We start from the raw sequence: 25,718 nt of genomic DNA, 5'->3' as shown, positions 1-25,718 counted from the left end.
TTTTCTTCCTTCTGTATTATGTGTATTTTCCTGGAGGTTTGTGAATATTTGAAATAACAGCTACTGGATGGAACCTGACATCTCTAATAGGAATCAGCTTTATCCATGTCAGTGTGAACTCCAAACTGAAGTGTCTTCTGTTGGTTTCCATTATGAAAATAAATTTTAAATTGCTTGAGTAGGATAATGCTGTGTTAAATATAGGAAACTTTGTACTGTTTTGAGACTGATCCTGAGGTGTAATAAACCATTTTTCAACTAAAGTTATGTGGTAGCTCAAAGATTTATTTGACATGTGGTATCTTCCTGTGCCCTTGATTGGAGAAGAGCTTTAGCTTTGTGTGTTAGGTATGATTCCCTTTCCCCACACACCTTGATATTGTCTGTTGCTTTAGTGGTTCATATTAAATATTCAGTAATACTGCATTGAGTTATTTATTTTTAAGAAAGTGATTATTTCAAGAGAATGTTTTTCTGCTGGCAATATGCTCAGTTGCAGTTTGAAAACTGTACAGTTGGGCCTAGATAGAGTTTGTAATGTTAATTATTAGTTTCCTAAATTAGATCTACTTCTTCCATGAGCGGGTGGTTATAAATCAGGAATATTCTGTACTGTGTATTTAAAATTAATTAATTCAACATGAATACAAGTTATGTTACTTAAAATGTCAACGCAGAATTAAGTATGCACTGAAAAATACCACATTTACTGTCTTAAAAAAAAAAGTTAAGACCTGTACTCATAGACTTGCTAACATGTAGTTATAACTGTGCTGCATGTTTGAAAGGTGTCATGGATTATATGGGGTAGGAGGGACCAGAGGTGGGTGCTTTTCCAAATAATTTAGAACTAGGCAGCAGAGCTTACAATGAGAAAGAGCTGGAGATCAAAGTTGTCTTTAAATAGAGACATTTTAAAACACAAAAAAGTCTTTAGAGAAAGACATTTCCCCTTTATTTGCAGCATTTTTATGCACCAGATGTATTTTATACTGGAATGAATGTAATTTAGACACAAATATTTATATAAGGAAAGTGGCAGTTTAAGTATCACTGCATAGAGGAGGAAAGGTAGGAAACTAGGACTCCTAAGTTTTTAAAGGACAGGTATCATGTTGCCTTTTATTTTAAAAATGGTAATGGAATTTCATAATCTAATAATAACAAATTTACTTTGTTCTTTCTCAGAACAGCCAAAAAAGTTAATCTAATTTTTCCATTTTAGCAGTGGTTCTTGTTGCTTAGTGCCACTTTCATAACATGCCAACATATCACGTTCAACATGTTTTTGGATTAGTGAAACTTTGGCTCCTGTTCTGTTCAATATACAGATAAAAAGCCATGCTGGATTTGTTTTCCCCAAATTAAATGTAAATTTGGCCTGGTACCAGGAGCTATATCTATGTGCAGTCTGTCAACAATCAGCAGGTGACCAAAATAGGAACAATCTTAGCATTTTTTAAGGAATTTATTCTGAAAACAGACTTAGACAATTTTTTGTAATCCTAAGTATGTATTATACAGAAACTGAAATACTGTATGTGATTGTAGTAAAAGTAGTGGCATGCTAGAACATAAATTACAAGTCTGCTGTGCCATTTTGGGTCCTACACACTTGCTTAAGTTTCTGCTCTAGTTTGGAGTGATTTTTATGTTCTTGGATTTGTTTTTTTCTCTTGTTTTATTTTCTCATCTACTTAAGAAAAAGGAAAAAGCCTGCCTAAATCTAAATAGGTGTCATCACCTTTAAAATTAAACTTTCTTGGAGTACTATTGTAAAGAAATCTATGAAGTTTTTGCAGGTTGTGAGTGAGTCACCACTGAACTGCTGTACCACTGCTACACCTAGAGAAAAGAGATAATGTTTAATTATACAGTTAGAACAACAAAGACTTTGGTTTTTACTGGTATTGGAAAGGCAGAGCCAGTGTTTGTGGAAGAAGAGTGGTTTGGTAGCTCTAATTGCAGGATCACACCTGTACTGAGTGATGTTTGCAGAGAAGGTTAAGGTGGCTCTTGTGTGTAGTTGATATGAAGATTTCTTAATGATACAGAATCAAACTTGCCATCTAGATCTTAGATGGATGGTTCAGGACAGGAACCTCCAAAGAATCCCTGCTGATGGATGTTATGTACTCAGTAAACCTGATAAACAGGTGGACTTCTGCAATACAATGTGTGTTATTTGCTGTAGAAGAAAAAGATGTTCCCCTTCTCCTTACACCTTTGGTTGCTGCTGTTACTGCTGCAGCTGTAGGAACTGTAGGAGGATTTTTTTGAAGACACTGAGACATTGTGACACATTCTTCTGATCTGTTCTCCAGCTTAGTTGAGCATGTTAGATGGAATTCACCAAGGGGTGATTTATAAGGAAAACAACTCTCATGTACAGTAACTTAGTGTTAAGCAGGATCTCATCAGTTTGGGTGGTGAGTACTGCAGGTGACCATTGCTGTGGGCTGCCAGCCTGCATCTGGAAAGGGTGAAGAGGTGTGAGTAAAAATAGAATAGTAACTTGTGAGTAGTTAACAACTGAACTCTGTGTCCTTCTTCTGCCTGATTATTTTTCATTTTAAACTGCATTCTATTCTAGCTGATTCATAGTATATGAATATGCACATTTGTGTATTGTGGGTTGTGTGTGTTTTTGTGGTTGGGCTTTCTTCTTAAAGGAAGAAGTTCAATTTGTTTCAGTATTCTTGAAATTTAGGTAACCCAAGTGACATCCTAAGAGTACCCCATCATTACGAGAAATGTAAATTATGAGTTTGGGAATGGAGAACCAAACAGGAAAAAAAGAGTTATTAGACAATTGATCCTATCTCCCTGTTTCTCAGAGTTTTCAAGTTGAGTGTGTTGAAGCTATGCTGAGACAACGTCTGTCCCAAAACACCTTGTCTCACATAGTAATGTGGTGAGCCTCGCTATGTGATTCATATATAAAGATCCCTTTCCAAAATATTTATGGTAGAAACCCACATGCTGAGTTGATGTTTATGAATGTGATATCAAACTACTAAAGAAAAACATCAGCCTGAAAGTATTAGTACACTTCTTGAACACTTTGTAGGTGACACAGGCTTTCTAAATATGTACTTATAATACATTATTTTTTCATCTAACAAATTATTATGTAGAAATTAACTACTGAGTTTTGGGACTACTGTAAATGTTATTTAAATATGCAGTTGGAATAATTAAGGAAGATGTGTACAGGTCTCTTTAGTTTTTTGTTTGCTCATTTGGTATTATTTTTATTTTGCATTTTAGTCTGCTAGTGTTGTTTCTGTGCCCAAGTGCCTTTGCATATAAGGACTGGCCCATCGTAAATCATATTTGAGAATGCAGGAGTCAGAAAGATCTTGTCTGTAGAGACTCAGGATTTGTGGAAGCAAAAGAAATCTAGGCTAACAGTCAACCTTTTCTACCTCTTCTACAAGATTCTTCTCACTTTAAATTGCAACTGCTTTTTGAGATTGTTGGCATATCATAGTGTAGTGGGGTATGCCATCTAAGATTTTTTTATTTATTTATTTTTTAACATGAGAGCTTTCTGGGAAATAAAGTTGAATCAGGATTATTGTCAAAACATTTTCATTGCAGTTTATAGTAATGAAAGCCTGTTTTATACACTTGAAGTGTTAAAAACAATTCTTTGGTGTCCTGTTCTTCAAAATGAAAGAAGAGGTGGCATGTTGTTTCTGGTAAGATAAATTTCTTTGACTTAAACTTTAATATAAACCAAATTATTTCTCTCCTATTTATCAATTCATCACTAATTCTCTAGTTGCTGAAGCTGTCTTTGGCATAGCTTCCTTTGAGCTTTGCTGGCCATTTACCCATACTGAATCTGTTTATTTAAAAAAAAAACTTTCTTTCAAATAATAGCAAGTTTTAAAAGAACACAAATTTCTAAATATCCTCTGTAGTGTCTGAAATGAGTTTTTCAGAGTCTTATAACTGTATATAAGATTCTGAAAGCAAAAGTTAATGATTATGAATTAATCTATACCACTGATTTGGTATGTTCTGATATGTAGATAAAAGGAAATAAATAAAAGAATATGATTCTTCAGGATGTACTACAGAAATGATACATTTGGTATAAGACATTGCTAGTTTAGATAGAGTTGTTTGACCTGAGGTAGCTTGTCTTTGTCTTTGCTTTTCTCTACTCTTGGACAGTATAAATTAAATCTGATACTACCCTTTCCTAAGGGAGTGGAGAATGGACACCCCACCAGCACGGCTGGAGCTTTCCTGTGGCCTAGCTTGAAAGGGCAGCAGAATTTCAAATGTAGGATGTGTAGGGCTGCTTTTGCACATTCAAGGTAAGTACTGTGCCACTTCGAAGAAGAAAATGAAATCCTTATCTTTCGCTGCTGTTTTTGAACACTTAATGAAAATAAAGGATATCCAGAGGTGGTGTGTTCAACATAGAATGAAATGTGACTAACACTGGGGAGACAGTGTTTTGATAAGAATAGGGGGAGAGCGTTTTTATTTGAAACAACTGTTTTAATTCAGTAAATTCTGAAACTGAACTGTTTAGAGAAATCTGACACTTTATCATTTGTATAGCTTTTAGATAGTATGGCATCATTGATTCTGGGTAGGACTTTTTTCATTTGAATGAGGAGAGAGTTCTGTGAAGTTGAGAAAGAAAATGTTTCATAAGAAACAAGAGGGAGGAATTAAACCAAGAATTTGCTGAAAGTGTGTGAAATGCTGAAACCCAGTTGCCAGATTTATTTGTTTTTTTTTTCTGGCATATGCCACGTTCTCTCTGTTTCTGAGCTGGCAATAATGGATCATCAGGAGTGGAAAGAGGGGTTGTACAAACTTGCCCCATCAGCTGGGGATATATCTGATAGTAGGCTTCTACTCCATTGAGTGGAATTAATTCAGATTTAACTTGCTTTGTAAAAACCTCATTACAAAAGTGAGGTTCAAGATTTAGGAGTCATTTCCTGGCTTCAGGGGCCTGTGTTAAACCAGCACACTAGCCTTGGGAAGTCTGTTCCATTTGCCTCAACTTTGCAAGATACTTTTTGATCCCTTGTTCCTTTATAAAGGCCTTATCATTCCATCCCAATGTCAGGGTTCAGGTAAAAAGCTGTATCCCATCTCTTCTTGAATGCCATTAATAGGGTGCCTGGGAGAGGGAGGAAATGACATGTTCCTAAGCCTTCTTGTGCATCATTTGATCCCCATCCCCAACCTACTTCTAGTGTTTTATTCCCAACAGCTTTACCAAGCTTCATGTACCAGTCTTTTAGTCTTTGTTACATTGATGGAGTTTTATTTTCCTTTCATTTTAAATGGCACGGGGTTTTTTTTGGGTGGTTGGTTTGGTTTTGTTCTCTCTATGTGCTTCCTGTGCTACAGTTAAAAGTTAGAGCAGCAGCGAGAATATTAAAGCTTTATTCTACTTGGTCCTTATTTAGGATAATTTAAATTTTATTTGTAGGCTCTGCTCTGCATTCCTGTATTCGTGCTTGTGGCAGAAAGGATAAGGGAGGTTAGTAAAGGGACTGATTCTGCAGTTTCAAAATGAAGTAAATGTGCACTCCTGACAAAAAGGATGTTCTGTATCCAACTGCACTTTCCCAGTGCCACCTTGTGCCAACATTAGAATTTACTTGGCCAACTAATTCTGAGTTTTCTGCCAAGTGTGGATGAGTTTCATGAGTTTACTATGAGACCACAAAAGTGCCAGTGCCTACAGAAGGGAAGTGGCGGAAGCCTGTGCTCAGGTTTAAAGTGAGATGGAGCTATGGCCTGCACAAAGAGGCTGTTCTTAGGAAAAGGGTAGAAAATAATGCTGCTAAGGTATCTTTGTGGGGAAGCAGAGTTTGAATGGGATCTGTTTATAATGTCAATTTGTATATCTAACTTCTTTTATAACATTTATAGCATTTTTAAACATTTTATCTAATTATCAGGCATATAAACTCAGTATTTTGATTCAGCTTAAAAGTTGACCGTGTTTTTAGTACGTGATTAGATTGGATCAACTCCAGAAGTCTTACCTGAATTATTCTATGATTTTCCTTTTTGTTTTAAGCTGCCATTTAAATTAGCTTTCAGTCTCCAGTTATAGTTTACAAATGATAAGAAATCTTTTCTGCATAAAATACAAGTATTTGCTTAAATATTAAGTGTACTAGCAAGAAAAAAAATTAAAGAGGCTATCTTTAGAAAGGTGTTTTGTTGGATGTAGTGACACCTTTTAAAGCATTCAGATGCCTGTCAGCTAAGTAGATAGTATTAAAAGTTCTGTGCAGCAAACGTTAAAACACACTATTTTTCAAATGGAACTCCTGTTATATAAATAACCTTTGTAAGACCAGAGTTCCCATATAATGAGTCATTGCACAAAGTTTTGTCTGCTACACCCTGATGTGACTACAGAATTTTCCTTAAGACCTGAAAATCTGAAACAGGACTAATGGTTTTCAGCTGAAGCAGCCTGGATTTATGTACCATGAAGTTGTTACTATACTAGAAACACGAAACTAGTTTTACTTGGCTGAAAATAACTGTCATATGACAGACAAGAATTGCATTGTCATTTGGCTGTCCTTATCGTATAGCAGCATGGGTCGAGTTTACATTAGTTCAGTTGCAGCACTTTTACCTGAGAGATTTATATTTGCAGTGTAAATTGCATATTTTGGCATCTGCTTATGTGAAAATGTCAGTTGGAGTCTAGTACAGACTACACTATTGTTTTCATAACCTTTGTTTGCATTCCTTTAGTTAGATACCGGCTCAGTGAATTATCCAAGCAGACTGAAATAGTTTCCTCTGAGAAAATTTTGAAAGATGCAACACAGAATGTAAAATTAACTGTATTGACAATCCATTGTGTTGTATTCTGTCATTGTCAGGCATTAGTGGAAAGATGGGAAGAAGGTGAATGTTTAAGAGTGCAGTGCCTTCCTATTTCATTTTTAAAAGTAAACACTGGACATACTGAAGCATGAAGGTAGCTGTAAAACCTTGCTTGCTCAGATTTGAATTAATTATGCAGTGTTATGCTCCACAGTTCTGCTCTTAAAGTTTGTAGGTGATATTTTTAAAAATAGCTTACTAAAACCAAATTAATTGTCTGGAGGAAAACTTTCTGGAGAGAGCTGAAATGGAACTTCACAGCTCAGAGAACTCACAGCTTGCTTTATATTTAAGCATTATTACTGCTTCTTTGTACTATGTGGTTCTTCATGCCTTATTTCAGATCTGCATAGCTTGATAGAAAAAAACCCATGTGTCTGTGCTTTCTCAGATGCCCTTCTTCATAGCATACTCCGTAGACTAGTGAATAAGTTTACAGCTTCATATCCAAAAGCTCGATAAGAACTCCTGTGGTTTGTTTTTATTCTGCAGGGAAGAGTATGAGAGCTCACAACTCTGAGCTGTGAGTTTTTGTGCAGACTTATAGGGCAAACTCTCAGGACTTTTTGGTATTTAGCATTTTTGAGCTCTCTACATGTTTCAAGCTGACTGTTAATGTAATGATACAAATGATTCAAATGAGGAAATGTCTTCTCTTCATTTGTTAGTATTTCCTAATGCAGTAAGCTTGCTGGTCCAGAATTTTGAAACATTGTAGTTTGTTTTGAGGGAAGTCTTCCCTCCTCCCCCAGGCTGTTGATTCAGCTTGCTAATTGTTGAACTAGAATGCTAAATTATCTCTTGTGTGTGGCTAGGAAGTTGCCTTAGTCTAGTAATAAATTTTATGATGCAGACTAAATTTGTATCTTAAAATGTGGTGTTCCTCACTCAATGACTTTCTCCTAAAATACTTGAACTAGAAAAAGAATGCTTTTCCACCCACCCACCCTCTGCCAGTTAAATATCAAATGGCAGCCAGGAAATGATAAGAGAGTGTTTCATGGGGGGAACAGAAGACCAGTGCTCAGTCATCTGACTTGTATGTGTTAAAAGAATATTCTATAGAGATTTATATATTGGATTAAATTGTAGTAATTTCTTTTCTCTATTGTTCATACTAATCTTTATATTGCTTTATATTTTTGGGAAGATATTTGGACTTTTGAAAGTGTTTGGGTTTCTTTTTTCTCTTAAGGGTGTGCTAGGTATGAGGACAGTGTTGATGTGACTGTACCTAAACTGTCCATGTTCAGTTGATAAAATCACTTATTTCTGTCATGTTCATGTAAGTGTTTATAATGGGAATTAATTTTCTGGTACTTTTGGCTATGTATAAAGCTTTATAAGAAGTTGCATATAATATATGCTTGTGTTGTTTTCAGGTCTTAACATAGATGTCTAATAACAGAAAACACATTTGCCAACAATTGTTTTTCAGCTCCTTTGTGTTTTGCAAGTTTTGCAACTATAGTTGACATTTCTTTCCCTTGTGTCCTCTCTTTCATGTATTAAAGTGAATAACCAAAATATTACCAATCTGTTCATTTTGTTACTTTTGATTTACCAAAAGAAAAACTCGAAGATTTTTCTTGTGAGTTCATTAAGGCAATCCATTACACACAGAACCATAGTGACAGCCTGACAGTAGATCTGATTTGGAGGTTGCTTAGTTTACAAATAAAGTTTTCATATAAGATTGTGTACTTTAAGTTTGCTATTTGAGAGATGAGGAATTACAAAAGTGTTATTTTAAACAATATTTCTGTGATTTGCTTCCAGTGCATGCAGGTTTTTAGTGGTCTGCCTGCTGCCTTTATGCTGAACTCCTTGGTTTTCTGGCACAGCCAGTGAGGAAGTCTGACAAAGTAAATCTGACAAAGTGCTTGAACCTCTGTTGGGTTTGGGGAGGGGGTCTGCGCAGTGGTGTTCTGGATATGATGCAGGAGTGGCAGATGATTGTAGGTGGCAGTTCTTAAGTTCAGCAGAATAAGTGTAGACAAGACCATCGAGGACTAATGGGTAATTTTAGATGATGTTAAAACATTTACCAAGGGAAATGGGCAATAGGAAGACTTGAAGGGCTACTGGAAGGCAGTTTGTATTGGCTCTGGTGGGAGACACCTAAACTTTCATCTTCATTAACTTTGAGTGAGTTTGGTATTTGTGATGTAGAATATTTAGCAGATATTTTGTAGAACTTTTTTTTAGTGTAAGAAGTGGAGGTATTTGTGCCTGAGGTAAACTCTGCTAAAGGGGTGGAAGTGATTGCAGCTTTAAAGGATTTATCCTTGACTGAAATAAGATTGATTAACATCTCTGTCCTCAGGGAGCAAGCTGGTAAACTGTAGGTTCAATTTATTGGAGAGCAGTAGAATGTATTCATTTGCCTGAGAGAGAAGTTCATCAGTGTTCCTAAAATTAATGGATTTTAAGCTCTGACAAATCACTCTGGAATTTCCTTTGCTGTAAAGTTCTGAGTCTTGATTCCCATGTAATGCATGAGATTCTAGTTTAGTTTTAACATGTAAGAACTTACAAGGTCATTTGCTTTTTGGGGAAATGGTTTTTCTTTTTGTCAACCCCAGTTGTCTGGAGGGTTTTCATTTGTTCTAGTTTTCTTTTCCAGCAAAGTTATGAACTGCAGCTCTGCTTTCTGCTACTGTGGTTGTTTGCATTGTCAGCCACATGGGAATAACATTCCTGTCTGTCATGTTCCAGTGGAGAAGGCAAAGTAAAAGTAAAGCTCTTACATTGTGATCTCCCACTGAGTAGGTAAACTAGAAAAAACTCGAAAAAACTCTTTGACTGGAAGAAGTCCTGGTTAGTCAATGACATGGGATTTGAGATGTCACTATTTTAAAAGAAAGTAACTATATGAGCTTGTGGCAATTGAAACAAATGTATTTCCCAACATAGTTTATAAGTTAATTTCAGTTGTTGTGATTTGACCCTGGCTGGATGCCAAATGCTCACCAAAGTTCTGTCACTCCCCTCCTCAGCTGGACAGGAAGAAAAGTGCAATGGACAAGTTTGAGGGTTGAGATAAGTACAGGGGAGACATCATTCACCAGTTACCAATATGGGCAAAACAGACTCAAACTGAAGAAATCAACAGATTTTTAGCAGTTAAATCAGAGTAGGATAATGAAAAGTAAAACAAATATTAGAAACACCTTCCCCCTACCCATCCCTCCTTCCTGAGCTTCACTTTGTTCCTGATTCACTGCCTCCTTCTCTTTGGACTGCAGGGGAATCTCAACTCTGGCACCTGGAGCATCTCTTCCCCTCCTTCTTCACTGACCTTGGTGTCTGCAGAGTTGTTTCTTTCATGTTCTCACTTTTCCCTGGACAGAATTACTTCTGTGAAATAATTTTTTTTTTCTTCTAAAGTAAGCTATCCCTGAGGTGCTGCCACAATGTTGCACTACAACACGAAATAACTCATACACTCACTCTAAGATACGAAAGAATAAAAGGAGCAAATCTTATTTCTGACCTCGAAATATATAAAATTCCAAAAGTGACAGTGGATTGGAGGATGAAATTGCCACCTCTCCAACCACACTGGTCAAACCAATAGTTCATCAATTCTCTCCTCCCACAAAGAAGAATGTAAAACAATCATTATTTACATGGACAGTGTGTGAGAAACTCCAGTAGAAATATGTAAACATCAGAAGGCATAGAAAACTTTTTAAAGAACTTTAAAACTTTTAAAAGAACAGGGTGACACTGCTGTTACTGCTGGGATCAGTCTTGTCCAGCAGCAGGTCCATCTTGGAGCTGGCTGTCATTGGCTCTGTTGGGAGGGAAATAGGGAAATAACTCTATAGGGAAAGCTTCTGGCAACTTCCCACCCCTGTGGCCCTGACCCTCCACCTGCTCTGAAAACCTTGTCACACACACCCAATACAATCTTAAACTGCTCAGTTAAAAGAGACCTCTTTAATGTATTTTAAAAAATGAGAAGTTTGGCAGCTGTGTATTCATGTGGTAATGATTTCACAGATATGTTGAGCAGTCAGGACTGTGTCAGATAAGGCAAATCATATATGGCAGCAAAGGTGGTGGACTTGACTTCAGCATCCCTTGATGTTGAAAAGAAATAAAATACTTAGTTGTTTTGTTTTGTTTTGTTTTTTCCCTCAGAGCCTAGTTGTACATGGAAAAGACTTTATCAAATTCTTGAAAGTACTTTTTTGAGCTGGGAAGATATAGTTGCAAATTAGCTGCTATTTATGCAGATCTCTGAAAATAACTGTGGCATTTTACTCAAGGGGGTTGATTTCATTTTAACTGTCATCACTGCATTCTTCTAACTCAAGTGATGTCTTTTGCAAGAAAGTTATTACATGTGATTAAAAGCTGAGTACAGATCTAAGACTGCTGAAAATATCTGGTAGCTGTACAGGGCTGGGATTCAGGCCTGGCACAGCACAATAAACAGTAAAACCAGTAAGAGAATCTGTTCCCAGTTAGCAAACACAGTCACATTTCCTGTAGCAAACTAAAATTTAGGTATCATACTTGAGCACCTCATTCCAGAGATGAAGGTCTCTCCCTGGAACCTGCCTTGGATGAATGGGAAGGGGTGGACAGAGCTCTTTGCAGGAGGTTCCTTTCCTCTGTATAATAAGAAGCTACAATAATGAGGTCCTAACTATGCTGCTGCTTTTTACATGCTTAAATTTATCAAGGAATAATTTGGGCCACAACTGTTAGATTTTAATTAATACATGTAGTAAATATTCTGTGGTAGAACTTCTAAAAAGATTACTAGCATCTGTTATAAAATCTGCTGAGAGTTTCAGAGCTGACAGTGACTTGGCTGCACATATTTTTCCCTGCATGGGCACAAAGATTAACCTCTCCAAGAGAAATTCAGCTTAAGGAAGGCTCTGCTTAGGAGCAGTCAAATAAATTGGCATTGCCACGGGCAAGATTTCTTGGAGCAAGATTTTGGACAACTGACTTAATAGGTGGTTGTTGGCAATTCAAGCAATTGTCTTAGACTCAACAGAAATTTCATTTACAGAATTATTACTAAGCTGGGTTTTAGGCACTAGGTGTTTGGTTTCCCCTTAGAGCTAGAATTTGCTGAACTTAAATTTAAACATATAGGTGTAAATTAGTTGGACCATAATTATCTTTATGGTCAGTATACACATCTCCAGAGGACTGTATTTGACAATAAGGAAATCTTCAAGATGTCAGATAAGGCCTCTGGAGAGAACTTATTTCTCTTTTATTGATGATAAAGCAGGTGTAGAGTGACTTGTTTATTCTTGGACATACAAAAGACAGAATTTTAAGAATTAGAGAAAAGTCATTTCATCAGTTGCAATTGCCTACTGATTAACAATATTTGAATATTAAAAACTGGAAATCATTGAAATTGCTCTGAAACTATATGTAGGTAAAAGGGTTGCTGAGATGTAAAAAGTTTTTTTCATCTTTCCTTTGTCTTAAACTACAACCAAGATCTAGTGGCTATGATCTGTTTATCACAGTTCCAGCTATGGGCTGTACAAATACACAAAGTGGGACAGTAGATGCAGATTAAAATACTTAAATTGTGAGTTTAAGTATCAGTTATAAACTGCTCTGTCTTAAAAGACTCTTAGATGTGTAATGTCATGATTAATTGTAGGCAGTATCTCTATAACATAACACAGCCCACTGCTGTCATTAATTAAAATGGTCTTGATTTCTGATGGTTATTTTTGCTGCTAAATGGCAAAGTGAAAGAACTTAGTGTGTTTGTAAGAGTTGAGTTAGGGGTAAAGAATATTCAAGAGATCCCCAAATGCTTGGCTTATCTTCATCATTGATGATAATCAGCAATAGAAGAGGTGACTGTTCTCTGTTGCAATTATAAGAGGGATAATGTATCCAATTCCTCTTTTTTCACTCTTGCCACCTCTCCATTCTGTCTGTCAAACACCCAACAATTCTAACACTGGAACATTCCTCCTCCTAGGCCAAGAAGTTACTGAATCTAAATCACTCAGCTGCTTGCTACCCATTGTTTGTTTGAGGGGCAGAGGCTGCCTTTATGTAAGGGCTGGTTTCAGGTATGGGGAAAACATCATGCAAGTGGTGCTGAACATAAGCAGTGGCTGTGTATAGAAGCAAGGTTATGTCATTCAGGTCAGCACTGCACACTTGCTTGGCCATTCTAGAGGTGAACTGATGGCATTATTGAAAATCTTAGGTATAGACTCTAGATAGGAGTTTGTCCACAGTCTGTGCTTCTACTGAAGGGCTGGTTTTGTAACTGCTTCTGTGAAAACTAGAGTATATTCTCAAAAAAACACAGGAACTCTCTCTCCAAACATATGCAAATAAAATAAATGAATTTACATTAGAAGCACAGAAATTGAAATGGAGTATTTAAAGCATATACAGCCAAATGTTAAACTTCCCAAAACATGGGACAAAGCAGATTCTTTAGTTTCCCATATTGTTTTAAAAACAGCTTAATTTAGAAAGAGGATTTGCATTTTTTAGAATTTATGATCACTTACTTTGCTTGCTTTTTTAAGATAGAAAAACTTTTTAACAGAGTCTGAAGAATGTTTTGATGTAGAGCATTGCAACACAGCTATGTAAAAGGACTGTATCAGTGATGGTTTGCAGTCATGGCATGAGAGAAAGTGTCTGTGTCTGCAGGAAGCTGGGAATCTTAGGAGATGTTTCCTGGAAGCAGGGCCTGGAGAAGTTTTGGTAGGGTGAACAGGAGCATTGCCAACTGGCTGAACTTTTAATTTCTGTTTAGTGTTTTGTATTTTTGTATTTACTACTGATGTCTTAAAAGAAATAAACATCTTGAAACCGCATCACTATTTTTCTGTTTTTTTCCCCAGAAGATGAAATGATGGTTTTAAACTCCAGATTTCCTACAAATTAGCAGTATTTCTTTTCCTCCCATGGCTTTGTTGAGTTGTAAAAACTTGTGTGGTGGGGCAAGTGACTGAACAAATGTTGCTGTGTACACAAGTCAAAGGATCAACAGGACTGTCAAATATCCAGATGTGTTTTAACCATAATATTAAAACATGTAATACTGTGTTGTTGAAAAACTTTACAGGCCAGGCTTGGGTGCTCATTTACTCATTTGCTGCAGTTCCACTTGAGGGGCTTTATCTTCCTTTTTGCTAAGTGTGGATTTCAATGTATTGCAGACTGTGATGTGTCTGCCAGGCAGTGTCCATCTGTTTGTGGATGAACATAAACCTCCTAGTGCTGTAGATGATGTACTTTGGTATTAAATTCACTTTCTGATGAAAATTATTGTACAGTTCTAGAGAGACATTGCAGGCCCAGGAGATTTGCAGCTTGCTGGATGTTCCACTGTGCAGATGCTGTATGTGCCAGCCCAGTAACATAAGCACATGAATTTTCCTCAGAGGATGCAGTTTCAGTAGCGGCCTGTCCTTCTGCAGGTTTGATTTAAGTACACTTACTCTGCTTTTTCTAAAATAGCTTCTTGGATAAGAGGTGCTAAGCTCAGTCATGGGATAGATACTCCAGCTGGAAGATAGGCTGTCCAAACGTGATTTGTATGAATACAAGAATTAAAGTGCAAACTTAAAAATCTTTCTACGTGTTTGTAAAATCTTTTCAATAAATAATGAAAATACCTTTTCTGTTTCAAAACAAAGTGATATTACTGGGTGGGGATTTTTATGTTGAACATTACTTTCTGTTATTTTGAGGACTTTTTTTCCTCTAAAGAACCTTTTGCTAACATATATTTTAACATTGTTAAAATAGTAAGGCTGATATTTAAGGATAAGGATAATAGTTAATTTAGCTGGGGAGGCAGTCTGGGTTTTGATTCCACCTTGTAGCTCAAACATATGATGTAGCATTCCTAAGTTTAGAAACTTGATTTAGCAGGGAGTGCTTTCAGTGTCTTTCCTTAGCAACCCAGTCTACCAAAACACACCAGAGCTGCCCTTCCTGCTCTGTACTGAGGAACAGTAGCAAGCTCCATGGTTTTAAGGTGGAGTTTATAAAGAAAAATAGGATAATGAATCCTGCAATTGTAGGGGATTGGAATTTGGTATTTTCCAATTACGTATTTTGTAGGTCTTGCATTTTCAGTATGATACTATATGAGGTTAAGGGCTGCACTAAAACTCTAGAGCATCATTTTTGGTTTAAGTAAACTTACCTGAAGGAATGGAATTGCTTGTGGGATTTTTTTTTGCTTGTTTTCTTTTTTAGGGGCTAAGCATGCCTCAAGATAGAAGGGATGCCAGCAGCTGCTAAGGGTTACAGCCATCCTTTGCAGAAGCTGAGAGGGCATTCAGGGAAGGATAATCCCATACTACTGTTTTAGGTTTGATTTTTCCTTAAATATCACTTCTGATTGCTTTGTTAGGTGGACCTTTGATCTTGCTTAGTGCAGAAGTTGCTATGTAATGTGTTGCCAGTGAAATATACGACATACTTTGCATATCTTTTTCTAAAAAGTAACACTGTTCTGTTACAGAACAGTGCTATACACACTAAGGGGTGTTGATACACAGCCCATTGAGAGGGCCAGAATTGTTCTAGAGAGAAGGGAGCAAATCTTATAAACCTTAAAAATTTTAGCATCTACCTAATTAGTAGAAATACTGAGCTTTGTATATGAACCTGGTATAAGAATTTGGTTAAATCCTTGAATGAAAGAACCAGAAGGAGTTACACATGTAAGCTTGTCATCTATACCTGCTGCTGTCAGGTTAACTGGGGCTTTCCTCCCCACCGTTTGTCACTGCATTAACTGAGACCTGAGTTAAACATTGTGGCTCTTCTTGCTTTCATTTTATTAGAATGTTCTGCTTTCTGTTACTTTGTCAGCAGAGTTTTCTAGTTTCAGAGAGGGCTAATCACTGATTATTTAAAAGTTCCACAAAACTCCCAGACTGTTGGTCTGCATTCTTTATACTCTCTGGATTTTATGTAGTGGATTTCTAGTGTTTCGAATAGAAATGAAACAGTCATTTTAAAATGCCTGTTATATCTTGCATGATTTCTGATTATATTTCAAAAATATTTTAATATTAAGAATAAGCTTTGGCTGGATAGTACTGGATGCAGTGCAGCATTTAGAAGTTAAACACCTTTGCTGGTATTCGGTCAGAACCAGTTAAAACAAGCATTAAGTTTTAACTACTGAGTGTATTCTACAGACTTGTTTGATTTCTTAGGTTAACCTAGCTTGAATTTTTATATCATGATGCTGCATTTTTTTGGATACCACCGAAAAAATAAAAATCCAAGTTTTCCGTTTTTCTCTTTTGTATTTTCAAATACAAATTTGCAGTTTGCTCATTTCCAACCAATACAAAGTGAATTATACTTGTCATAGTTCACATAGATTTGTTTCAAATATATTGTGAATTATAGATGACATTAAAAAGAACAGAAGGTTGGGCTTCAGTACATAGAGATGTTTCAGGCTAAAGGTAGGGAAGAAGATTTAATCTGCCTGAGAAAGAGGAGTCTGGTAGAAGGTGATCACTGCTTCTTAATGCAGAATGCCTGTTCTGAAAGCTCACTTGCCTTTTCTGATGCCCATTTTAGCTCTCACAGAACACCTGCATGGTTCCCTTAGAGAGATGAACTGGGCAATCCGGCGAGTGCTAAAGGAATGAGCTCTCCCTGCTGCAGGAAGCTCAGTCTCTGGATCAGAGCTGACTGCAGGGTTAGGGAATCGGGCAGCGGGTCAGTGGAGTAAAAGGTGAAGAAACCTTCAATGTTTTATTGTAGATACCAGCTGACCATTTGGTGCAGAGCCCAGCACTTCTTTTCACAGCTGTAGACAGTTCAAAGAATAGTAGGTTGTGCTGTGACACTGGTTGTATAAGCTGGTTTGAAAGCTAATGTTTAGCAGTCCAGAGAGGAAAATTTGTCTTCTGTTGACTGTCAAGAGAATAAGACACTCTGGCATGCAGTGGGGTGAGAACATGTCTGGATTCTCAAGGGAACTGAAAAGGAATTTGTTATAGAGACTTGAAAGTACAAAAGAGGTAATGTTTTTGAAATGTGACAAATTGGAAATATCGTGCTAATGCTTTTATAATTTTATTTTAAAAACCAAAAGCTGGAATTCCAAGGTATTAAGACTTTATTTGTAGAAGGAGAAGAACAAATTAAATTATTCATGGGAATAAAAGGGTAAAGTGAATAATGTCAAAAAAGAGTACTGTGCAAGATTTTTTAAGTGGTAAATTTGGTGAACCCTGAGAGCTATGGTTCATCCTATGCCTTTTAGCAGTTTAAACATTTAAAATCTGGGTCTTTGCTTTCAGTAATTGCAATACTTGTGGGAATTTGGTGATGTGCTAATGCAGGCTTATGAAACATTAAGTGTTTCATTTTGTAAAACTTGGTTGCACTATTTTTCTGTAACGTGGTGCGAGAGCAAGACGTTGATCAGTATAAATCCAGGTTTTGATAACTTCACTTGTATAGAGTCTCATGCTACCAATTCTTTTTATTTTTTTTTTTTTAAACTGTGCTTGTCCTGGCCAAGCACATCAGCATTTATAAAATACAATTGTTACTGCTGTAAATGCCTGTTGAGGTGAGATTGGAGAAGGGCATCCTGTTGTCCTAAGAGTTCATGGGTCCTGGTCTTCTGCCTGGGGAAGTGGTGTAGAAAAAAACACTACTGTAAATGTGGATAGTAAACAGTCAAAATGTTAAACCTAAATTCTTATGTTTCCTCACTTTAAGATGTGCTCAACAGGTGTGAAAAATGTCTCATCCTGTGTCAGGTTATCAGTCTTCTGTCAGAGGTTCTGGATGTCAATCCCTCAGAAGTGGAAACCATTAAAAGGTTCCTGCAACTGAATGCCCCCATATGCCTTCTACTTTTTTTTTTTTTTTTTTTTTTGTGTCTTGTCTCACTCCAAACTAAGCACTGAAAACTTGCCTTTGTCCTTTTTGAGATGGAAAGTGAAAAAGAAATGTGAACATGGCAATCCAGGAAAAATTACAAGATATTAAACTGCAGTGAAAATAAAGCATTTTGGCTACAGAGTTGATGTCATCTCTACATTGAAGCCTGATTTATGATATATGTTACTAATATATGCAAACTTGAAGATAATTCTGAAATTAGGCTGTGCTAGAAGATGAATCTGTGCTAGTGGACTAAAAGCTTCAAGCTTTCTGTTCAGAAAGAGGTAACAGCTGAGCAAGGCAAACCCATGTGGTTCCCTTTGGCAGACATCCTGTGCTGTGTTTAGGGTTGATTCTGTACCCAGATACCAGAGAAAACCACGCCAATGTACTTCCACGTATTTGGAAGGAAACTCTAACCTTTACTGGTGGAGAAAGGGATTTTTGTTTCATGTTGTTTGTGAGGTGATTAAACCTGGATGCTTCTGGAAGTTAATGATGATTGGTTTTTAATTTCTAGGCTGAAAGTTTGGGCTGTAGAGGCTGAGTGTCAGGCTAGAAGCAGGATTTTCCAGTTCCCTTACTAGCAAACTACTGTTCTGTCATTCTTCCAGAGCAGCTGCTTATAATGCCTATCCCGGAGGATTTTGTTAGAGCAAGCTGCTGCTGAGTAGGAGGTCTCTGGGTAACTTTCTATTGTGGCATGCTTGCTCCCTCACTGCAAAAATAGCAGCACTTAGGCAAATTTTATCTAGTTTTGGTATTGGTGAGTTAAATTGCTGAAAAGTAATGTAGCTTTTGACAAGTCACCCTGCCACTGTGAGTGAAGCATATTTAATAGATGTTCAAGTGGAAGATGTGCATGAAAAAATGAAACTGCTGTGCTTTGAAATGGCTCAGCATCCTTCACTTCTGAATTGCAGGACTGAGTTCTGGGTTGCTTTTTCAGTCATATCAGAGCTCTGGAGCCTCTTTTTAGGCAGGGTTTACCTTTTCAAATACAGCATTATTTTGCATTGCCAAAAACATTGTTTACCATAGAAACTGGGGAGAATATCCAGGTGAGAATATTCTGGTGGTGTTGCACGGCTCCATAAGGATGGACTCTGAATCCTCAGCTGCCAACACTATAAGCTGATTAGGCTTTTGATGGGCTGCTAGCAAAAATTGGAGGATTGCTGATTTTCTAAATGCTGTTCCAATGAATTCTGCAATGAGAAGGAAAATAAAGGGACAAGTATCTCAATTACAGTCCTGTATATGTATTTAATATGCAATATATTTAAAAAAATAATCTTAGCAAAGTAACATGCTTTTATTATTTAAATGAGAAATATAGATACATTTATGGTTATTGGTAAAATGTAGAAAAGGCATTTTATAGTTTGAATTAATGGTATGCTTTAATTTTAGCACAGCAGGCAGGTTGGATCTGGGATCCCTCCATGGAGTTTGGGCTCTAGTGAGATCCAAAGGCTGTGTGTATGGGCAATGGTGGATCTTGGCAGCGTTTTGGGAGCATCTGGTTTATGCTAGTTTAGCCTGACTTTACAAGACACAGCCTATGTGCTGCTAGTTGTTTTCCTTGTCCCCCAGATATGGTATATATATACTTATATATATGGTGTATATATATAGTCATAAGTATATATATACATTTATGAATATATATTAAGAAGTAATGTCCTTCAGGCCATACCAGGATGCTGAAATACCCTGTGTATGTGAACTACTGAAAGGGATGAGGAACAGAGGTAACAAGGAAGGTTGTAAGAAAATTAAAATTCCTATACCTTATAAAGAATGTCAGTTTTATTACTTGAGGTGTATGAATTCTATTGTAGTAACTTTCCTGTGTTAGCATTGAATCCTGGAGGTGTTGAAAAGCTGTTTGTTTCAATTTCGCCAAGCACCAGCTTGTTTTGTCTTTAATTGCTGTGTTGTTGAAGAAATTACTTTTCACCCTAACGCTCACAATGTCTGAAGCAGATAGCTCAGGATAGGGGGAAATACAGAGATCACCCTGGAAAACTCGTGCTGAACAGCTGTCTGTAATTTGTTGTGGCACCTCAGAGGACTTGAACTGATAGAGGCAGCTCACGTGGGATGACAGTGTTTGTGCTGGTAGAGTGTTTTGGGAACATTTGGTGGGGTACCAAGTATGTGTTTCTAAAGCCACTCTTGTCTTATAGGTGCAAATCTGACTCAAAGGGCATTTAATTGCTTCTTTCATAAAGGTTTATTTTGTTTTCCAGTGTGTTGTCCAAGCACTTAAATGGCTTATGTTCCAGTTCATAAATAAATACAGTCCTTAACCGTGCTTGATATTACAGCTGTTTCTTTCATTTAAGTATGTTTCCACTTTTTCCAATATTTCCATTTTACTGTGCAGTTTTATGATGATCATAGAGGCATGGCAAAAATTTTAGGGCCTTTCCCCTCCTCCTTTATCTCTGTGTCTTACTCTATGTGTACTCTCTGTGTGGAGAGGGATAGTTTTATTTTTTCCCCTACCTTTAATTCTCTGATGTTTGATTTTTTTTAAACTTTTTGTTTGTCTATGGACAATTATTGTCAAAACCTTTACTGCTTATTTTGTAACACTTTTAGGTTACTTGCTACCGATTTATCCGAGTCTTTCTAACTGGTATTCTGTGAAGTATCCTATGGACATAAATAGCGTGTTTGACAAAACTGATTTTCTATATTCAGTTTGCTTCTGGACCTTCCAGATGTTTCTGTTGAAAGATGTGGCACATGCAGCTCATCTGTAATGATTCTCAGGGAAACTGTTTCAAGAGTCCTGGCTTAGTTCTCATGCTGCAAATACACAGCATTTGTGGTCCTGAGCATGAATTTTGCTGTGCAAAGGCTAATCATTTTAATATATTTAAAACTGCAAACTCAAAATCCATCCCAAGGCATGCTAAACAGAAACTGAGTCAGATTACCAGAAGTAATGGAAATAGCAGTTGACTGTTAGTTTAGCAACAAGGGCCTGCAGGATTTTTAAGGAAACCTTAATATTGGCATTTAACCTTTTCTTTCAGAAATACTGAATCCTGCAGTTCTGCAACAGTAAATATTTTGTGGGATTTTCTTGTTATTTGGAAGAGGAGAGAGCCAGAGTATTTCTGGTATTGACAGAAGTAGGAAAATTGCTCGGTTAACCCCAGAGGTGAATTACTGAAGTGACAGAGCCTGGCTGCTGTGCTTTCCCTCACAGCCCCCCTTCTTCAGCTCCTGTCAGAAAGGAGGGGTCCTCCCTTCAGCCAGCGTTGGAGGAGAAGCCTCTTCAGCCTGTGTCAAGTGCCAGAAGACTTTGGGTCAGTTCCTCTGTGGAAAGGAGCAAATTGTTCACCTATTGCTGCTCCTTGTTGCTTCAGAGACTGAGAGGGGATTGCTGGCTGGAGTACACGGGATTAAGCTATTAGCCCTGCTCAGCTCTGTTTTACCTAAAATGTCCTTAGGCCAGCCTGCTTTACCAGCTGGAAAGCACTGGAGTGAATAGATGTTAAATTGAGCTTGAATATCACTATATGACACGATTTATTCTATCCATGCTGGGCTTCTTCTTTTAGTAACTTTCTTTGGCCTTTTTGAGTTACAAGTGCAGTGAGATTAGACAAGCTGTCAGCTATTATTCAAAGGAAAATTTAATTTTATTGTGTTTTGGGTTTTTGCCATGCCACTGGCTTTAGGCTTAATGGTTAAATAACTGCTTATGCTGTACATTCAGAAGGTTTTAGATCACCTAATTTGGGCTTCTGTCCTGAATTTCCTTCTGTGGTATAGTCTCCCTATCCACTGATTATGCATGAAGAGACTATGAAAACCTACTGTGATACCCTTATACATTTTTACATTTAAGCTAGACAAATGCACTTTTGATCAAGTAGAGGATTTTTATATGTAATTTTAGCTTTCCAAAATAAGCAGAAGGGATCAGTATCTAATAGAAGAGATATTTGTGAAATAGCTGGAAAAGTGCTCAAGAATATTTTACTGCATTGTAACTATATCAAGAAACTTGATTATATTGTGTGATCTTAAAGTGACTGGTATAGTTTCTTTAAGATTTACATCTGGAGCAACAAATAATCAGTGCAAATGGAAGGAACGAAGCTTAAGTAATGCTGACTCAGATAAGTATCTGTTAAACATAGCTATGATAGTACATTATTTTTAATGTAGAATATTCTACAGTGTGTAGAAGTGACTCATCAGGATTGTTGAGTCCAACTCCTGGCCCTATGGAGGGCACCCCAAGAATCACACCATGTGCCTGAGAGCATTGGAATTCTTACCTTTAATCTTTGAATGTAAAATGGAAGAACCCCAAAATTTTAGAGGGTTTTGTTTGGGGCTTTTTATTTGTTGTTATTGTTTTGGGTTTTTTCTTTTCTTTAATCTGCTTTTATTGCTTTTGTTTCTTCCATTGCTGTAATATACAGTTCATGAAAAGTTGTTTGTTTGTAGCAAATTAAGTTTTCATTTTTTGGAATGCTCTGATTAATACCTGTAGTTTTGTACTTTCTGTGTAGATGCTCAGTTTTTTTGTTTATGTAGATAATATTTAGTGCCTATGTGTTAATCATCAAATAAATGTTAAATTTATCTACAGTTCTTTCATAAAGACCTTTAAGGATGGAGAAAGCTTCCAAAGATAATTTTTAAAAGAAAAATATTTTACAGTGAGGGGATCTGTGAATAGTAACAGCTATTATGCAATTTATATTTTGAAGTAGATTATTAGTACCTGTGACTTGTGTTGAGAGCAACATTACTTATAGAAGGGTGTTGTCATGTCTTTCCTTCTGAATTTCTTGTCAATGCTTGCTTTTAGTAACATTTATGTAGATAAGTGAAACTTCCTTTATGTAAATGAAAAATTATATTTAAGGCATTAATGTTATTATTTGCACTTTGAACCTCATTTCATGTTATTTTCTGATTCCTATTTGTCTTTTCAAGATTTCCTGTCAATCCTTAGTCCATGGCATTTGAGTGTAATAGTTATTATTCTGTGTCTAGTCTTGTTTCCTTGGAAAGATGCAGATGATAGTCTGGCCAGAAAACTGAGTCAATTTAGCCAGTGTGAAGAGTGTATGTAGAGAGTTTGAAAAACAAAATAGTTGTGGGTAAGAAATGTTTCTACTGTTGTTACTGTTATTGTAAATGGTTTTCTTTTGTCCCTTTTTTCTTTTATTGTCCTCCAGGACAGAACAAGGAACTGCATTCCTTGGGCTCTTTCTGGTATTTTACTGATTATTACAAAAAATGCTATGTTCTGAACTGAGTTTTTGAAGTGCAGGATAGGAAATAGAAAGTAAATGTGAAAGCTGTTTAGAGCTAAGCACAAACAGTTGTGTGAGAAAGCCAGATAGTGTCCTTTTAATGTGCAGAAATGCATCTTTTGAGCACTTCAAGTATTTTGCAAGATAACATTTAATAATAGAACTTTCCTGGAAGTTATGTTTTTGGTGTTGAACATGGTCGTTGGGGCATTTCTTGCAACAGTTCTCTCTTGTTATACTTTGCTTTGAATAATGAATTGCTACACCAAGTGGTGAAATGACACTACTTGCCAAACCTGCATGAGTAATTTACTAACAGAAGCCAAGAGGAAAATGCTTTTAGTTGTTAACTGTCTTAGCTGAAATCTTGACTTCTGTCACTTTCTGTCATGCTTGTCAATAGATTTTTATACGAGAAGTAACAGATTATGCACATCAGTTGGTCTGATTCTTGCTTCTGGCCATAAAAATGTTTGTGCAGTTGCTTCAATGTTCTTGTCTCAGTCCTGACTGATCCAGTGTACCAACTTCTATCCCTCAGGCTTTCTCCTGTTGTCTATGCATAGGATTGCATTTGAAGTCAAAAACTCTTAAAGCAAAAAATAATTTTTCCACTAGTATTGCAGTCTCATATAGCAGGCTGAAAATATATTAGTAGATGGGTAAATATTTTATTCTTTGTTTTCAGATAACCTGGGTTTGGAGCATCTAAAGATTAAGCAAAGCCCAGCTTTTGATTTGAGGTTGGCTTGACTGAAAATTTAAGAGTCTTGAAAATAAAATGTTCTCTGCTCTCTGTTTTGAGTGTCAGAATAGGCACCAAACTACATTAAAATTTGAGTCAGCAAGCAGAAAAGCAAGAATGGAAAATGTTGCATCCCGGAGTTTGGGTTTAGATGAGGGTTTTTAATTTATGTTAAAATAAGTCAAGTTCTGTAATCCCGCGTTTCCCCCGTGTTGTTCCCCCCGCGGTTTCTGCCCCCATGTTGCCCGCTGCCGGCTCTTACCCCTGTGCCGCTCCTGTAACCACCCTGCCGTCCGGCCCCGGGAAACCCCGTGCTGGCCGCCCCGAGCCACACGGTCCCGCTCAGCCCGCTCTGGCTCGGTGCCCGCCCCTGCGGGGTTCTCTGGTTGGTCGCTGTTGCTGACGTCACCGCCAAGGCAGCCGCCCCTATTGGCCGGCAGGCCGTGGATCCTCTCGCCCCGCCCCTCTATAAAGCCCTATCCCGCCGGCAGTCAGGCGCCATTTGCTCCCATGCGAGTGCCGGGAGCGGTCGCGTCTTTCCATCGATCCGCGCCACGTGACCAATAAACCGTTCCTGCCAAGCACGGAGTAAATGGACAAATTCCTTCCTCTTTGCCGGGTCCCTAGCGCACGGCAACAGAGACTGGTCAGCCCACGCGCCCGAGACACGGAGCCGTGTCCGGGAACCCGCGGCAGCAAACCCCGGCAGCACGTGGAAGCTACGCCACAGCCGGGCTCCCAAGAGCCGCGTGCAGCCGGGGAGAGCAAAAACCCACGCCGCAGGAAAAGGGATGAGAAACAGGAATAGAAGATACTGTATTATTTGTTGCCTACTATCAACTGCAGGAGTAAACTAGGCTTACATAATTGAGGAGCAGGCTTAGTGCCAACTCATGTAACTGTAGGAGCATGATAGGTGTGGCACACCAAAGGACAAGTAATTATTAAATCTCTAGAAAAATTAAGAGTCATGTCCTGTTAAGCAAGGTCTTAATAAAGACTGTAAAGTAGATAAAATAAAAAAAAATACTCAAATCTACCCATATATGCTAATTTATTATCTGTGGCCTCTTGTTTGTTTTCCAGCCTATCTCAAGTGTTTCTGCATAATTTGGGACTGAATGTGAAGAGTGCTTGATAGGTGTAAGAGAGATACTTCCTCTTGTCTTCATTCCACAGAGGAATGTCAGCTGTGTGCATGGTGCAGGGAATGTGGCCTGTGCCTTCAGAAGTTTATACTCTGAATCTGGGAAGTTGGATCACCCTTTGGAGGAAGGTGAATTTCATCTGTGCTGAGGTTATATTTAGAGTGGGAAGCCTCTCTCAAGTCTAGTGTGTCTTTTCTGTTAAATGTCAACTGGATACTTGTGCAGAAGACTAAAAATGTATTGTGAACATGACAACTGTTATATCTTGCATTACTCACAGCAGACAGGTTTGCTTTTGGTATTTCCATTAATTTTCCTTTCCTCATCTGAGTGTTTAATTTGTTGTTTCTATTTATTTTATTTTGTTGCTGTTCATTGCAATTCCTGTAGAATCATAGCATTTAGGAAAAGACCTCTGTGATAATCAAGTCCAACTATTAATCTGACATTGCCAGATCTACCACTAAACTATGACTCTAAATGCCACAGCTGCAATACATCCAGCTCTGGTGACTCTACCACTTCCTTAGGCAGCCTGTTCCTATGCTTAACAACTCTTTCCATGAAATTTTTTTTCTTATATGCATTCTAAATTTCCCTGGTGCAACTTGAGGCTATTTCCTCTTATCCTCTCTCTTTTCCACATGGGAGAAGACAGCAACTCTCATCTGGCTACAACCTCCTTTTGGGTAATTGTAGGGAGCAATTACCTGAGTTTCCTTTTCTCCA

At 37.5% G+C, this 25,718-nt stretch overlaps 1 protein-coding gene and 1 long non-coding RNA gene across 3 annotated transcripts in view; one reads left to right on the top strand and one right to left on the bottom strand.

Annotated features, from left to right (window-relative positions):
* Nucleotides 1-25,718, top strand: part of ESYT2 (extended synaptotagmin 2) — an 80,779-nt gene that overhangs the window by 2,489 nt on the left and 52,572 nt on the right. The window lies entirely within an intron of this gene.
* LOC128791734 (uncharacterized) lies at nucleotides 17,005-24,767 on the bottom strand. Its single transcript, XR_008432122.1, has 3 exons — nucleotides 24,104-24,767; nucleotides 18,836-19,007; nucleotides 17,005-17,537 (listed from the first exon to the last, which is right to left on the bottom strand). It is a non-coding gene; the product is annotated as an uncharacterized LOC128791734 (long non-coding RNA).

Source organism: Vidua chalybeata, chromosome 1, assembly GCF_026979565.1.
Source record: "Vidua chalybeata isolate OUT-0048 chromosome 1, bVidCha1 merged haplotype, whole genome shotgun sequence".
NCBI lineage: Eukaryota > Metazoa > Chordata > Aves > Passeriformes > Viduidae > Vidua > Vidua chalybeata.
The sequence above is the reverse complement of the archived record's forward strand: the minus strand, read 5'-3'. Positions and strand labels throughout refer to the sequence as shown.